Raw genomic sequence first — 15,254 nt, 5'->3', positions numbered from 1 at the left:
CACCGTTTTGTCGTGTGCGACACCAGTCCTGTGAACTTGTTAGGTAGAGATTTGTTGTGCAAGATGACTGCACTATATTTTGTACCCCAGATGGAATAGCACTTGAAACACCAGATGATGATGTGCTGTATAAAATGACAATGGCAAACAGGGAGAAGGAGGTTACTGGAACCTATGCTGTATTTAACCCTGACGAATTACCTAAAGAATTAAAACAATCTGTTAAAGCAGAAGTTTGAGATTTCACCGGAGAAGACGTAGGATTAATGAGAAATGTAGAGCCAGTAAAAATAACAGTAAAAGAAGGAGTAAGTTATCCAAACGTCCCTCAATATAAATTGACATCTGAAATAATCGAAGGAGTTACTCCTGTAATTGAAAAAATAATAAAACAAGGTATTTTGAGAGAAATAATGAGTAGTCCATGTAATTCACCAATAATGGGACTGAAAAAGCCTAGTGGAAAGTTCAGTATAGTACAAGATCTGAGAAAGATAAACAAAATTGTTGTACCATGCTGTCCCATTGTACCGAATCCATCTGTGATTTTATATCAGATTCCCCATGACGCAGAATGGTGTACAGTGATTGATCTATGCCATGCTTTCTTTTCCATCCCCTTGCACCATGACAGTCAGCAACTTTTTGCATTTAGTTTCGGTGAGCATATTTTGGCTTGGTGCCGAATCCCACAGGGGTATACAGAAAGCCCCTCAATATTTAATCAGCTATTGAAGAAGTCTTTGGAAAGTCTAGAAATGCCCAAAAAATCTGTACTAGTTCAATACATCGATGACCTACTTGTGGCATCGAAAACTCGTGAAGCTTGTGAGGTAGACACGATAGCCTTGCTGAATCATTTGGCAGATGGAGGACTAAAAGTGTCACCATCGAAATTACAATTTTGTAAGAAGGGAGTACAATATTTAGGACATAACATTGAAAAAGGACTGAACATTGTAAAAGGACTGAGAAGGATAACCATAGACAGAATCAGGATCATAAAGAGAATGAGTCCACCTATGACCCAAAGAGAAGTGAGAATGTTTCTGGGAATGGTTGGATATTGTCGTCAATGGATTAGCAATTTTTCGTTGATCGCAAAACCTTTGGTACGACTGACAAGAAGTGATGTGAAAGATCCCATTGATTTGAACAAAGAGGAATTGGCAGCATTCAAAAGATTGAGAGATGGGTTGTGTGAAGCACCTGCATTGGGTATGCCTGATTATGAAAAAGAATTTGAGTTGTATTCCAGTGAGAGAAATGGATGTGCACTCTCTGTTCTAGTACAGAAGCATGGAAAACTGAGGAGACCAATTGCATATTTTTCATCAATGTTGGACCCAGTAGCAGTAGCCCTACCTGGGTGTTTGAAAGCAGTAGCTGCTACATGTCGGAGTTTGGAACAGAGTGAGGGAATTGTGATGGGATATCCTGTGAAAGTGTTTGTACCTCATGATGTGGCGATCCTTTTAACAAGGAGTCGTACTCAGTATATGACACATAGTCGGCTGACTAAGTGTGAAAAGGTCATATTAGGTGCAACAAACGTAAGTCTTGTAAGATGCTTGAATGTGAATCCTTCAACATTGTTGCCTGATGCAGAGAATGTGGAAGTAAGAGATGAAGCAGATCATGACTGTCTGGATGTACTTGATTTTTGTACAAAACCACGACCTGACATAAAAGATGAACCCTTACCAGAAAGTGATTTTGTTACGTTTGTCGATGGATCTTGTTTGAGGACAGATGATGGAGTGTTGAGTGCAGCATATGCGGTATGTACAGTTGCAGCAGTAATGGAAGCATCCTATTTGAAAGGAGTAAAATCAGCCCAAGTAGCTGAACTTGTTGCTTTGACGAGAGCATGTAAGATTGGGAAAAGTGTGAGAGTGACTGTGATAACTGATAGCCAGTATGGCTACGGAGTTGTCCACGAATTCGGCCAGATATGGCTGCAGAGAGGTTTCTTAACCTCAAGTGGAACTCCCATTAAGAATGCTGAAGTGGTTGGAAAGTTGCTTGAGGCGATACAGCTGCCTAGGCAACTGGCTGTTGTAAAATGTGCTGCCCATAGTCGCAGTGGTGATTATATCGCCACTGGAAACAAATTTGCAAATGACATGGCGCAATACTGTGCACAAAATCAGAATTCAATCAATCGGGCTAAGGAAAAGGAAGTGATTTCTTGCTTTTTGATGTTTACTAACACTGTGGGAACATGGGAAAAAGTAAGATAATTGCAGGAAGAAGCAGGAGGGGAGGAAATAAAACAGTGGGTAAAAGCAGGATGTGCACCATGAGAGAAAGATCATGTGTGGGTCTATCGAGATGGAAGACCAGTCATGCCTGATAGCATGATGTCTGCCATGGCACGGATGTATCATGGACAGGGACACATAGGGAGAGACGCTATGATCGGGTCCTTTAAGCAAACCTGGTATAATGCAAAGTTCAGACTTGTAGCAGAAAGTCTTTGTCAGAGATGTCTAATATGTCAGCAATACAATCCAGGAAGAAAGACAGTAGTGAGTCTAGGAATAATAGGTCGAGAAGGAGGGCCTTTTACCAGAATGCAAGTGGATTTCATTGAAATGCCTCCCTGTAACAGGTTGAGGTATGTTTTGGTTATGGTCTGTCTATTTTCCAGATGGGTAGAGGCATTCCCTACAAGAAGAAATGATGGGATGATGCTGGAGCGAGGTTTTCCCTAAGAATCGTATACCTCCTCCATATTATCATTTTGAATTAACATGACTAATTGATTAACATTAATAGTGTTAATGGTTTGCTGTGGGTTTGATTAATCAACATTACTAAATATAAAATACACGTGGGAATCGCATTTGCATGGCTTGATTGATACGTAAACTAATTTTGTACGCATACTAATGTCAGATATTTAGAATTTGCATGATCTATGTTGCTTTTGTGATGTGATTTGTGAATCGTGCTTTAAATTGTGAGTATAAACTGCAATGCATGTTGCTTTTGCTAGATAAATACACACACATAGAGGGGTTAGTGAGGGAATAACATTTTGATAGTCATTTCCATGTATTAATTACGTTTTATGTCTCTTTGCTTAAGTTGACCTTTCTGGAGTGGCCACAAAATGGCTGCCATCCCTATTTTGACGCCCCGACAAGACACAGAAGTCACTGAGTGAAGTGCGCCTGCGCTAAAAGATGAGCAACAATAACCTCGTCCTGACCCCAGGCAGACTGTACCCGTGAAGGACATCCTGGGAGGAGTGCCAAGCATCAAACAAAGGACTTTCTTAAACTATGAACTGTTATAATTGATGACACTAAGGACACAACCCCGCATGGGAATCAACATGCCCTGAATGGACTAGAAACTGTTGCTAATTTATTCAGAAATTGAGAAGCTGCATCTAATGCAACATTTAATGTATGGGAATCAGGAAGAATGATCCTGGTTCAACCAATCATAATTGTTCTAAAACACGTATTGAAACATTTGCTGATAACATTTTATTATAAAAGTAGACTAGAGAGAGTAGGACATTAGAGATTCCGCACCTTCCCTTACACTTTACCAGATTGCCCGACGTTATGCTGACGGAGAGGACGGTGACACTGCTGGACAGCTGCCTACCAGAGACTCTGATGGACTGATTTGATGCCCAATTAACTTACGAACTGATTCTTTGATTTATGGGCATAGAGACGAAAGATCTGAATTTGACATAGAAGACGCCATTTAGCCAGATTATGTAAATATGCGAAAAGAAATATTGAATGCTATATGATTTCCTTATGCTTTAATTAGATAACCATATTATTGCATTTAAAGAACTGTGTCGGGTTATTATTTGAAGTATTTCAATGTATATTGTTTAGAAGAGTTAAGTGTTGCTATTCCCAGCAACTAGCTGATCCATGGCCAATAGTATGGGAGGAACTGTTGGGTTATAATGTATTGAGACCCTGGTGAGGTAGGGAGGTATAGGTAAACTTGTTGTTACTCATCAGGTGATTGGTGCAATCTTCCTCCCAATTCCAGCGCATGAAATAAAGAAAAGACTCCCCTCTCTCGAGGACCATTGATCTGAAAGTAGAATGAATGATTGGTGTTATGGGCCCCACCAGTGAATGAGTGAATGAAATGTGGTCTGGTCTGTAGCGAGGGGATTTGCGGTATTCAGCGCTGGAGCAGTTTTCTTGGTAGCAGAATGATGGTTAGCTATTGTTTTGGGTTTAGCGACGATTGCTTGTAAATAGCTTATTAATTATTTATTGGTATTGGTTTATGTACTAACACTCTATGTTGAGTCGCGTCGAGTTATATGTTGTTTGCACGGCTTCTGGGATGTAGGAAGTCGGAAGTTGTAACAGTTCCGTAGTAGAGCAGAGGTAGATGCTGCTCTCGGGAAAGACGGGATTGTTGTAGCCCTGTAGGTACACAGGGGAAACGTGTGACAAGTGAAGTTGCACGGCGCATTGTCTGGGTTCGATTCGGCAGCATCGCCGTGTGTTGCCATTAGAGACATTTTCTGTGTGAGAGAAGTGTGTATGATAGCGAAGGTTACCTGTGAAATTTTGGTCCTTAAGTACCAGGAAACCAATTGGCATACCGATAACGCTTATCACTGAAAAGGTAGCAGGTGTTCTCTGAGCTTGTTAGAAGAACAAAGTAGAGGGAAGCGCTGCTTTGTTAACGAGTGTCATAATTCTGTAGTAGGACAGACTGTTCGCTGTTCTCGGGAAAGACATGATTCTGTGCGTATGTACTACATTTTCTTGTATGAACGAGTGTGAATGTAAAGGCATTCGGGTCGATTGCGAAACTCTAGGTTATTTCAAAATACCAGAGAAACAATTAGCTAATGCTTGCTAGAAGGGTGAAGTAGAGGGATGTGCTACTTTATCAACGGAAGTAACGATTCCTGAGTAGGGTGGAGGTAAGCGCTGCTCCCGGGACAGACGGAATTCTTGTGAGAAAGGTCTTTTGCTGTTCTTTGGTTAGCGAAGCAGAAAATGGAGATGTTTTAGTGTTGTTACTAATCGAATCGTAAAAGTTAGAGTTCACGGTAAAAGATCCCCTTGAATTAAACAAAGAAGAATTGGCAGCATTCAAACAATTGAAAGATGGATTGTGTGAAGCCCCAGCATTGGGTATGCCTGATTATGAAAAAGAATTTGAGTTATATTGCAGTGAAAGAAATGGATGTGTACTTTCTGTGTTAATCCAGAAGCATGGAAGATTGAGGAGACCGATTGCATATTACTCATCGATGCTTGACCCAATAGCTGTAGGCTTACCTGGATGTCTGAAAGCAGTGGCTGCAACATGTCGAAGTTTGGAGCAGAGTGAAGGAATCGTGATGGGATATCCTTTGAAAGTGTTTGTACCTCATGATGTGGCGATTCTTTTAACAAGGAGTCGTACACAGTATATGACACATAGTCGGCTGACTAAGTATGAGAAAGTCATATTAGGTGCAACGAATGTGAGCCTTGCAAGATGTGTGAATGTGAATCCAGCAACGTTGTTACCTGATGGTGAGAATGTGGAAGTGAGAGATGAAGCAGATCATGATTGTTTGGATGTGCTTGAGTATTGTACGAAACCACGACCAGACATAAAAGAAGTACCTTTGGCAGAGAATGAATATGTAATGTTTGTTGATGGGTCATGTTTGAGAACAGAAGAAGGAGTGTTGACTGCAGCATATGCAGTGTGCACGGTTTCCACAGTAATGGAAGCATCCTATTTGAAAGGAGTAAAATCTGCCCAAGTAGCAGAGTTAGTGGCTCTGACTCGAGCATGCAAAATTGGTAAAGGTGTGAGAGTGACTGTGATAACTGACAGCCAGTATGGCTTCGGAGTTGTCCACGATTTTGGCCAGTTATGGCTGCAAAGAGGTTTCCTGACCTCAAGTGGAACTCCTATAAAGAATGCTAAAGTGGTTGGAAAGTTGATTGAGGCGATACAGCTGCCTAAACAATTGGCTGTGGTGAAATATGCTGCCCATAACCAAGGGGAGGATTATGTTACTGTTGGCAATCGTTATGCCAATGACATGGCACAGTACTGTGCCAGAAATCATTATTCAGTCAATCGGGCAAAGGAGAAAGAAATGACTTCCTATTCCTTAATGTTTACTAACGTTGTAGGGACATGGGAAGAAGTGAGACAATTGCAGGAGGAAGCAGGAGATGAGGAAATGAGGCAGTGGGTAAAAGCAGGATGTGCAGCAAGGGAAAAGGATCAGGTGTGGGTCTTTCGAGATGGAAGACCAGTCATGCCTGATAGCATGTTGTCTACCATGGCACGGATGTATCATGGCCAGGGACACATAGGGAGAGATGCTATGATCAGGTTGTTTAAGCAGACCTGGTACAACCCAAAATTCAGAATCATATCAGAGAGCCTATGTCAGAGATGTTTAATTCGTCAGCAGTACAATCCTGGGAGAAAGACAGTGGTGAGCCTAGGAACTATAGGCCGAGAAGGAGGGCCTTTTACAAGAATGCAAATAGATTTTATTGAGATGCCAACATATAACAGATTGAGGTACGTTCTGGTCATAGTCTGCCTATTTTCCAGGTGGGTAGAAGCATACCCGACGAGGAGAAATGATGGATTGACCGTAGCAAAGCTGCTTTTGAGAGAATTCATCCCTAGGTTTGGGTTCCCAGTGACCCTTGAATCAGACAGAGGAGGGCACTTCTATAATGAGATTGTAAAATTGGTCAGTAAAGCACTAAATGTACAACAGAAACTGCACTGTGCCTACCGACCAGAGGCTTCTGGTGTGGTTGAGCAAATGAATGGTACAATCAAAAACAGAATTGGGAAAATGTGTTTAGCCACAGGAATGAAATGGCCTGATGTCTTGCCTCTAGTGTTGATGACCATACGTGCAACCCCAGATAGAACTACAGGGCTAAGTCCTCATGAAATAATCAAGGGACGTGCGATGAGGCATGCTTATATACCAGTCAACAAGCTGATGACAATTTCTGATGACATGGTGTTGGAGTACTGTAAAGGCCTGGCTGACGCAGTTCATTCTGTGTTTCATCAGGTTGGAGCGGATGCCACCACCCTTGAAAAGAAGCAAGCCCATGATCTAAGCCCAGGAGATTGGGTGAGGATAAAGGTCCACAGAAGAAGAAACTGTCTGGTTCCCAGGTGGGGAAAACCAAGACAAGTCATTCTGACCACGACGACAGCTGTAAAGTGTGCTGGACTGAAAAACTGGATCCATGCCAGCCATACCTTGAGAATACCAAATCCAGTGGATTGCAAGGAGAAAGAGTACTTTGATGAATCAGAGTCAAGTACTGAATCAGATCACAAGGAACCAAAAACACGTGAAGATCCTGAAAGGGGGGAAAACGAACCAAAGCAGATTCTGGTCCCCAGAAGTGTCTCTCTGAGAAGAAGATTGCAGATTTCTGACAGCTCAGATTCTGAAGACGAGCAGAGAAAGAAAGGTCCCAGAAAAGAACCTAAAAAGAAAGAAGGAAAAGACAAAGAAGAAGCAATAAAAGAAAGTCAAAAGGAACAAATCCCAGATGAAAATTTGAAAGAAATTCCACCTGAACTAATCGATTTGAATGAAGAAGGGGCAGTTACAGAGAGAGAGGGACAGATTGCGGAAGACCCCCTAGGAGGTGTAGGGAACTGCAACATCCAGTTAGGTGAAGGGACAAGTAGTCAGCAGGAAGATTGCGTGCCGGAGATTCAAGGAGGGAAAGAAGTACGGAAACCAGAACAAGTGGTGGATAAAGAAACTGGTGAAAAGGAAAAGCAAGTTGGGACAGAATCAGAAGAGAGTGGGAACAAAATTCTTGAAGGTCGAGTTCTGAGAAAGAGAGCTTGGAGAGAAGAAAAGAATGTCAAAGAAAGTAAATTGAGAAAAACTGTAAAACCAGAAGTCTGGCCGAACAAAGTAAAAAGACTAAGATATCGACTGACTCGAGTGAAATCACCAAGAGCTGAACAGGTGAATGAAGTCACAAGTCAAGAAAAATCAAAAGAGAAAGAAACAGTTATAACAAAAGAGTCTGGAAGAACAAGAAAACCTAACCAGAAGTACAAGTCGCCGGAATGGATGTATGTGGCCCTGCCTGAAGAATCCCGAGAGGCAGATAGTCAAGGAAATCCAGAGGAGGCTTTACTGAAAGTGGTTAAAGAAGAAGAAGAATCAGAAATCCTGAGAGTTCTCTTGTCCGACATTGGAGAAGAAGAAACGGAGATTCAGGAAATTCTGCATCCTGATTGGGTGAAGGAGGCAAAGGACGATGAGATGCCAAACTGATTAATCAAAGAAGCTGTTGATGTGGAGAACGAAAATAAAAGAGAAGAAGCAGAAAACTAGTAGAACCAAGTAGAAGCTTAGAAGCTTTGGGGTAGAAACTGGTCACAAAGTAAAAGAGGCTAAGTCAAAAGACACAGTCTATTTTAGAAAAATGGCTAACACAGATGGTAGTAAAAGTAGATGTACATTCATGAAAAGATGGTGTAAAACATGTTGCTGTTGTACAGGATTATTAATGCTTTTATGGAGCATCCTAGCTCTTGTAATATCATTTAAAGTCACAATAGATACAATAGAAGGGAATGGTCAAAACAAAACTAACATAGGTAAAATCACAAAGGTAGTACCGACTGTAGAAACAAACATTCATTTGCATAAAGATAGGTCTATTAACGATTTCTCTAATAATGTATTTTCAAAATGATTGTATGAATATGTAAAGACTATGGACGTAAGGGACTGCTACGTCTGCATGCAGTTACCTGCTTCTGTGGCAGAGGGAGTGACTTATCATCCCCTTCCAGCTACTTATGGAATAACGTGTAGTGTAATAGCTAGTTTGTTTTATGAGATTGGGAAATTAGAGTATTATTTTTCAGATGTAGATAACATTTTTGCATTAGTGCCTGCTAATAATAAGTTGAATAATGTAAGACCTGCAAAGGTTTTAGGTGAATTTCTCCTAGAGACTAGTGAACTAACATTAGAAGCTGTGTTTAAATATAATTTACATGCAGTTTGCAGAAAGAAGAAAAGACATTCTTGAATATGGTTGAGGAAAGAAGGCATAAGATGCGCAAAAAGGCATCAGAAGGAAAGGTTGAGAAAACAGCTTGGGACATAGAAATGGAGAAACACTTGACAAAAGGAGAGTCAACACCAACGATAGCATTAGATAGGCCTCAGAAAGGAAAACTTTGTATAAGAAGGAAAATCAAACTGCATATGATAACTTGTTTGTAGGTAATAGTGAGTGCCATGATACATACCGAATCATGGGTGGATGGGGATGCAAAGGTGGAAGAGATCCAGTATTTCCTGGAATATATTTTATCTGTGGGAACAGGGCATATTATCGTTTGCCAGACCATTGGTATGGCACATGTTATGTAGGCCTGGTATTTCCAAAAATCTTTCACATGGACAGAGAAGAAGGTGTAAATAGTTTAAATAGTCATTTAGTGCGTAGAAAGAGAGAATCTTGGGCAGAAATTGTGGGTGACATCTTTTGTGCATTGATACCGGCAGTGGGAATAACTCTGAATGCAAATAAAATTAGAAGATTATCTACAGTAGTGGATCGCTTGTCAACAAGCACTGCTCATGGATTCTTATTGGTTAATACTGAAATGGTTGCCATGCGTGCTATGGTGATGCAAAATCGACTTGCCCTTGACATTCTTTTGGCAAAAGAGGGTGGAGTCTGTGGAATGCTGAAAGTTCAACATTGTTGCACTTACATTCCAGATGAAAGTAAAGATCTAAAAGTTTACATTAAAAATATTACTGAATTGCACGATGAACTTGTACCACTGGAGGTTGAAGATGTATGGACAAGAATGGGAAAGAAAATAGCTGCTATCAAAAATGTCTTAGTTAAAATAGGTAGTACTGTTGTAGGTAAAATTCTGTTTCCATTAACATGTGTGATAGCTGCAGTATTAGTGATAAGATTAGGGTGTATGTGTTGCAGAAAAAAAGAAAACAAATAATAAAATAAAAAGAGATAAACTTAAGAGAAAAAGATCCAGAAAAGGATTTTGAAGAGATAGCCTTAGATGAGTGGAAAGACAGTATGTACAAGAAAGCAAAAAGAGATGAATATGAAGAGACTGAATTTTGAGCCTTGAGTAAGAAGTCATTTCAAATTTCCGTAAAAGGGTACTAAATTTGGGTGTTTTGTGGTGATAAAATCACCAAAGGGGGATTGCTGGAGCGAGGTTTTCCCTAAGAATCGTATACCTCCTCCATATTATCATTTTGAATTAACATGAACAATTGATTAACATTAATAGTGTTAATGGTTTGCTGTGGGTTTGATTAATCAACATTACTAAATATAAAATACACGTGGGAATCGCATTTGCATGGCTTGATTGATACGTAAACTAATTTTGTACGCATACTAATGTCAGATATTTAGAATTTGCATGACCTATGTTGCTTTTGTGATGTGATTTGTGAATCGTGCTTTAAATTGTGAGTATAAACTGCAATGCGTGTTGCTTTTGCTAGATAAATACACACACAGAGGGGTTAGTGAGGGAATAACATTTTGATAGTCATTTCCATGTATTAATTACGTTTTATGTCTCTTTGCTGAAGTTGACCTTTCTGGAGTGGCCACAAAATGGCTGCCATCCCTATTTTAACGCCCCGACAAGACACAGAAGTCACTGAGAGAAGTGCACCTGCGCTAAAAGATGAGCAACAATAACCTCGTCCTGACCCCAGGCAGACTGTACTCGTGAAGGACATCCTGGGAGGAGTGCCAAGCATCAAACAAAGGACTTTCTTAAACTATGAACTGTTATAATTGATGACACTAAGGACACAACCCCGCATGGGAATCAACATGCCCTGAATGGACTAGAAACCGTTGCTAATTTATTCAGAAATTGAGAAGCTGCATCTAATGCAACATTTAATGTATGGGAATCAGGAAGAATGATCCTGGTTCAACCAATCATAATTGTTCTAAAACATGTATTGAAACATTTGCTGATAAAATTTTATTATAAAAGTAGACTAGAGAGAGTAGGACATTAGAGATTCCGCACCTTCCCTTACACTTTACCAGATTGCCCGACGTTATGCTGACGGAGAGGACGGTGAAACTGCTGGACAGCTGCCTACCAGAGACTCTGATGGACTGATTTGATGCCCAATTAACTTACTAACTGATTCTTTGATTTATGGGCATAGAGACGAAAGATCTGAATTTGACATAGAGGACGCCATTTAGCCAGATTAGGTAAATATGCAAACTAAAATATTGAATGCTATATGATTTCCTTATGCTTTAATTAGATAAACATATTATTGCATTTAAAGAACTGTGTCGGGTTATTATTTGAAGTATTTCAATGTATATTGTTTAGAAGAGTTAAGTGTTGCTATTCCCAGCAACTAGCTGATCCATGGCCAATAGAATGGAAGGAACTGTTAGATTATAATGTATTGAGACCCTGGTGAGGTAGGGAGGTATAGGTAAACTTGTTGTTACTCATCAGGTGATTGGTGCAATCTTCCTCCCAATTCCAGCGCATGAAATAAAGAAAAGACTCCCCTCTCTCGAGGACCATTGATCGGAAAGTAGAATGAATGATTGATGTTATGGGCCCCACCAGTGAATGAGTGAATAAAATGTGGTCTGGTCTGTAGCGATGGGATTTGTGGTATTCAGCGCTGGAGCAATGACAGTGGCAAAATTACTTTTGAGGGAATTTATCCCTAGATTTGGGTTCCCAGTGACAACTGAATCAGACCGAGGCGGACATTTTCATAATGAGATCATAAAATTGATTTGTGAAGCATTGAATGTACGGCAAAAACTACATTGTGCCTACCGACCAGAGGCTTCTGGTGTGGTGGAACAAATGAATGGTACTATCAAAAACAGATTAGGGAAAATGTGTTTAGCCACAGGTATGAAATGGCCTGATGTCTTGCCTCTAGTATTCATGGCTATTAGATCAATTCCAGACAGAACTACAGGGTTGAGTCCACATGACATCATCATGGGACGAGCCATGTGCCACGTGTTTATACCAGTCAACAAGCTGATGACTTTAACTGCCATAACTGGGTAAGGATAAAAGTCCACAGAAGAAGAAACTGTTTGGTTCCCAGGTGGGGAAAACCAAGACAAGTCATCTTGACCACAACAACAGCTGTGAAGTGTGCTGGATTGAAGAACTGGATCCATGCAAGTCATACTTTGAGAATTCCAAATCCAGTAGACAGCACAGAAAAGGAGTATTTTAATGAATCAGAATCCAGTACTGAGTCAGATGACGGAGAGCCAAAAGACAAGGAAAACCCTGAAAGGGGGGGGAAACAGAACCAAGTTTAACTTTTGTCCCCAGAAGTAATTCCCTGAGGAGAAGGTTACAGATTTCTGATACCAGTTCAGACTCAGAGACAGAACAAAGAGCACAATCTTACAAGAAAGAACAAAGAAAAGGACAGTGAAGAGACAATAAAAGAGATTCATGAGAAGGAAGTGCCAGATGAAAGATTGAGAGAAATGCCACCTGAAACAACGCCTTTAGATGGACAGGTGCCAGATACAGAGAGAGAGGGAAAGATTATTGCGGAAGACCCCCGAGGAGGTGTAGGGAACTCCAACATCCAGTTAGAAGCAGGGACAAGTAGTCAGCAAGAAGATTGCGTGACGGAGATTCAAGGAGGGACAGAAGTAGGGAAAACAAAAGAAGTGGTGGAAAAGGAAACTGTTGAGAGTAAAAAGCAAGTTGAAACAGAGTCAGAAGAAAGCGAAGATGAGATACCTGAAGGTCGAGTTCTAAGAAAGAGAGCTTGGAGAACTGAAAAGAACGATAAAGGGAGTAAATTAAAAAGAGCTGCAAAGGACGACGTTTGTCCAAATAAAATAAAAAGATTGAGATATCGGCTGACACGAATAAATTCACCAAGGGCTGAACAGGTGAATGAAGTGACGAGTCAGGAGAAATCAAAAGAAGAAGAAACAATTGTAGTTAAAGAAAGCAAAAGAACAAGAAAACCTAACCAGAAGTATAAATCACCAGAATGGACGTATGTGGCCTTGCCTGAAGTAAAAGAAGAGGCGGATAGCCAAGGAAATCCAGAGGTGGTTGTACCGGAAGTGGTTGAGGAAGACGAAGAATCGGAAATCCTGAGAGTTCTCTTGTCCGATATTGGAGAAGAAGCGGATGTTCAGGACATTCTGTATACTGAAAACGAAGGAAAAGTGAAAGATGATGAAATGCCAAACTGAATGACACAAGAAAACTATTGATGGAAAGACAATAAAATACTGAAAAAGACAAAAACTGGTAGAACCAAGTAGGTGCTTAGAGCCTTGTATTAGAAAAACTAGTTGTGAAGTAGAAGAGGCTAAGTCAAAAGACAAGGTCCATTTTAGCAAAGATGGCAAACATAGATAGTAGCAAAGGTAGATAGATGTACATTCTTGAGGAGATGGTGTAAAAGGTGTTGTTGTTGTACCGGATTATTAATGCTTCTATGGAGTATACTTGCTCTACTGATCTTATTTAAAGTTACTATAGATACCTTAGAAGGACATAGTGAAAACATAACTAATATAGGGAAGATTCAAAAGGTAGCTCCGACTAAAATAGATAAAAATTATTTACATAAAGACAGGTCTATAACTGATTTTTCTAATAATGTATTTTCAAAATTGTTGTAGGAATATGTAAAGATAAAGGACGTAAGGGACTGCTACGTGAGTATGCAGTTACCTGCCTCTGTACCGGAGGGAGGGATTTATCACCTTCCAGTAACTTATGGAATAACATGTAGTGTAATAGCTAGTTTATTTTATCAAACAGGTAAATTAGAGTATTATTTTTCAGATGTAGATACTATATTTTCACAAGTACCGTCAATTAACAAACTAAACAAGGTAAAACCTGCAAAGGTATTAGGTGAATTTTTCTTAGAGACTAAAGAACTAACATTAGAATACATATTTAGAAATAATTTGACTTGCAGTTTAAAGAAAGAGGAAAAGACATTTTTAGATATGATTGAAGAAAGGAGATTGAAAATGCAAAGAAAGGCTTCAGAAGGAAAAGTGGAAAAGACAGTCTGGGATGTAGAGATGGAAAAACACTTGAAAGGGGAAACGAGTCCAACTATAGCTTTAGATTGGCCTCAGAAAGGGAAATTGTGTATTAGAAGAAATCAAACAGCATATGATAATTATTGTGTAGGGAATAGTGAGTGCCATGATACATACCGAATTATGGGAGGATGGGGATTTAAAGGTGGAAAAAATCCAGTTTTCCCTGGACTATATTTCATTTGTGGGAACAGGGCATATTATCGTTTGCCAGACCATTGGTATGGCACATGTTATGTAGGCCTGGTTTTTCCAAAGATTTTTCATATGGATAGAGGAGAAGATGGTGTACATAGTTTAGGTAGTTATTTAGCACGTAGTAAGAGTGAATCTTGGACAGAAATTGTGGGTGACATTTTTGGAGCATCGATACCCGCAGTGGGAATATCTCTGAATGCAAGCAAAATTAGAAAACTTTCAACAGTAGTGGATCGCTTGTCAACAAGCACCGCTGGAGGATTCTTATTGGTCAATACTGAAATGGTTGCCATGCGTGCTATAGTAATGCAAAATCGACTTGCCCTTGATATATTATTTGCAAAAGAAAGTGGAGTCTGTGGAATGCTGAAAGTTCAACATTGTTGTACTCACATTCCTGATGAAAGTAAAGATTTGAAAATTTTCTATTCAAAATATTACAGAATTGCATGACGAAATTGCACCACTGGAGGTTGAAGGTGTTTGGGAAAAGATTTGAAAGAAATTAACAGCTATTAAAGATTTCGTAGTAAAACTAGGTAGTACATTTATAGGTAAAATATTATTTCTATTAACATGTGTGATTTTCATAGTATTATTAAATAGATTAGGATGAATTTGCCGTAAAAAGGATAAAAATCAGAAAAAGTTAAAAAGAGAAAATGTAAGGAGAAGAGATAAGAAACAAGAAAGAGAATTTGAAGAAATAGAATTAGAGGAAATCAAGGAGAGCATGTATAAATCAGCAAAAGGAGAAGAAACAGGGGAAACTAAAATATGAACAAAACAAGAAATCCCTTTGAAATTCCGTAAAAAGGGATACAACATTTTTGTTGGTGTGGTGATATAATCACCAAAGGGGGGATTGCTGGAGCGGGTAGTACAAAATTTTGTATACCCCCCATTCTG

General features: G+C 39.7%; 1 protein-coding gene across 5 annotated transcripts in view; it reads right to left on the bottom strand.

Annotated features, from left to right (window-relative positions):
* The window catches only part of ZBTB47 (zinc finger and BTB domain containing 47), a 296,077-nt gene that overhangs the window by 264,958 nt on the left and 15,865 nt on the right, over positions 1 to 15,254 (bottom strand). The window contains exon 1 of one of the 5 annotated variants that reach the window (XM_085628790.1): positions 13,090 to 13,228. The exons of 3 other annotated variants lie outside the window; for them this stretch is intronic. The gene's annotated coding sequence lies outside the window, so the exon portion shown is untranslated. Of the gene's footprint in view, positions 1 to 13,089; positions 13,229 to 15,254 lie in introns of those variants that run through there. One more of the 5 variants, XM_085628791.1, reaches the window with a different exon arrangement.

The sequence above is a fragment of the Triturus cristatus genome, chromosome 10 (genome assembly GCF_964204655.1).
Source record: "Triturus cristatus chromosome 10, aTriCri1.1, whole genome shotgun sequence".
Classification (NCBI taxonomy): domain Eukaryota; kingdom Metazoa; phylum Chordata; class Amphibia; order Caudata; family Salamandridae; genus Triturus; species Triturus cristatus.
This window is presented reverse-complemented; position numbering and strand designations above follow the sequence as displayed.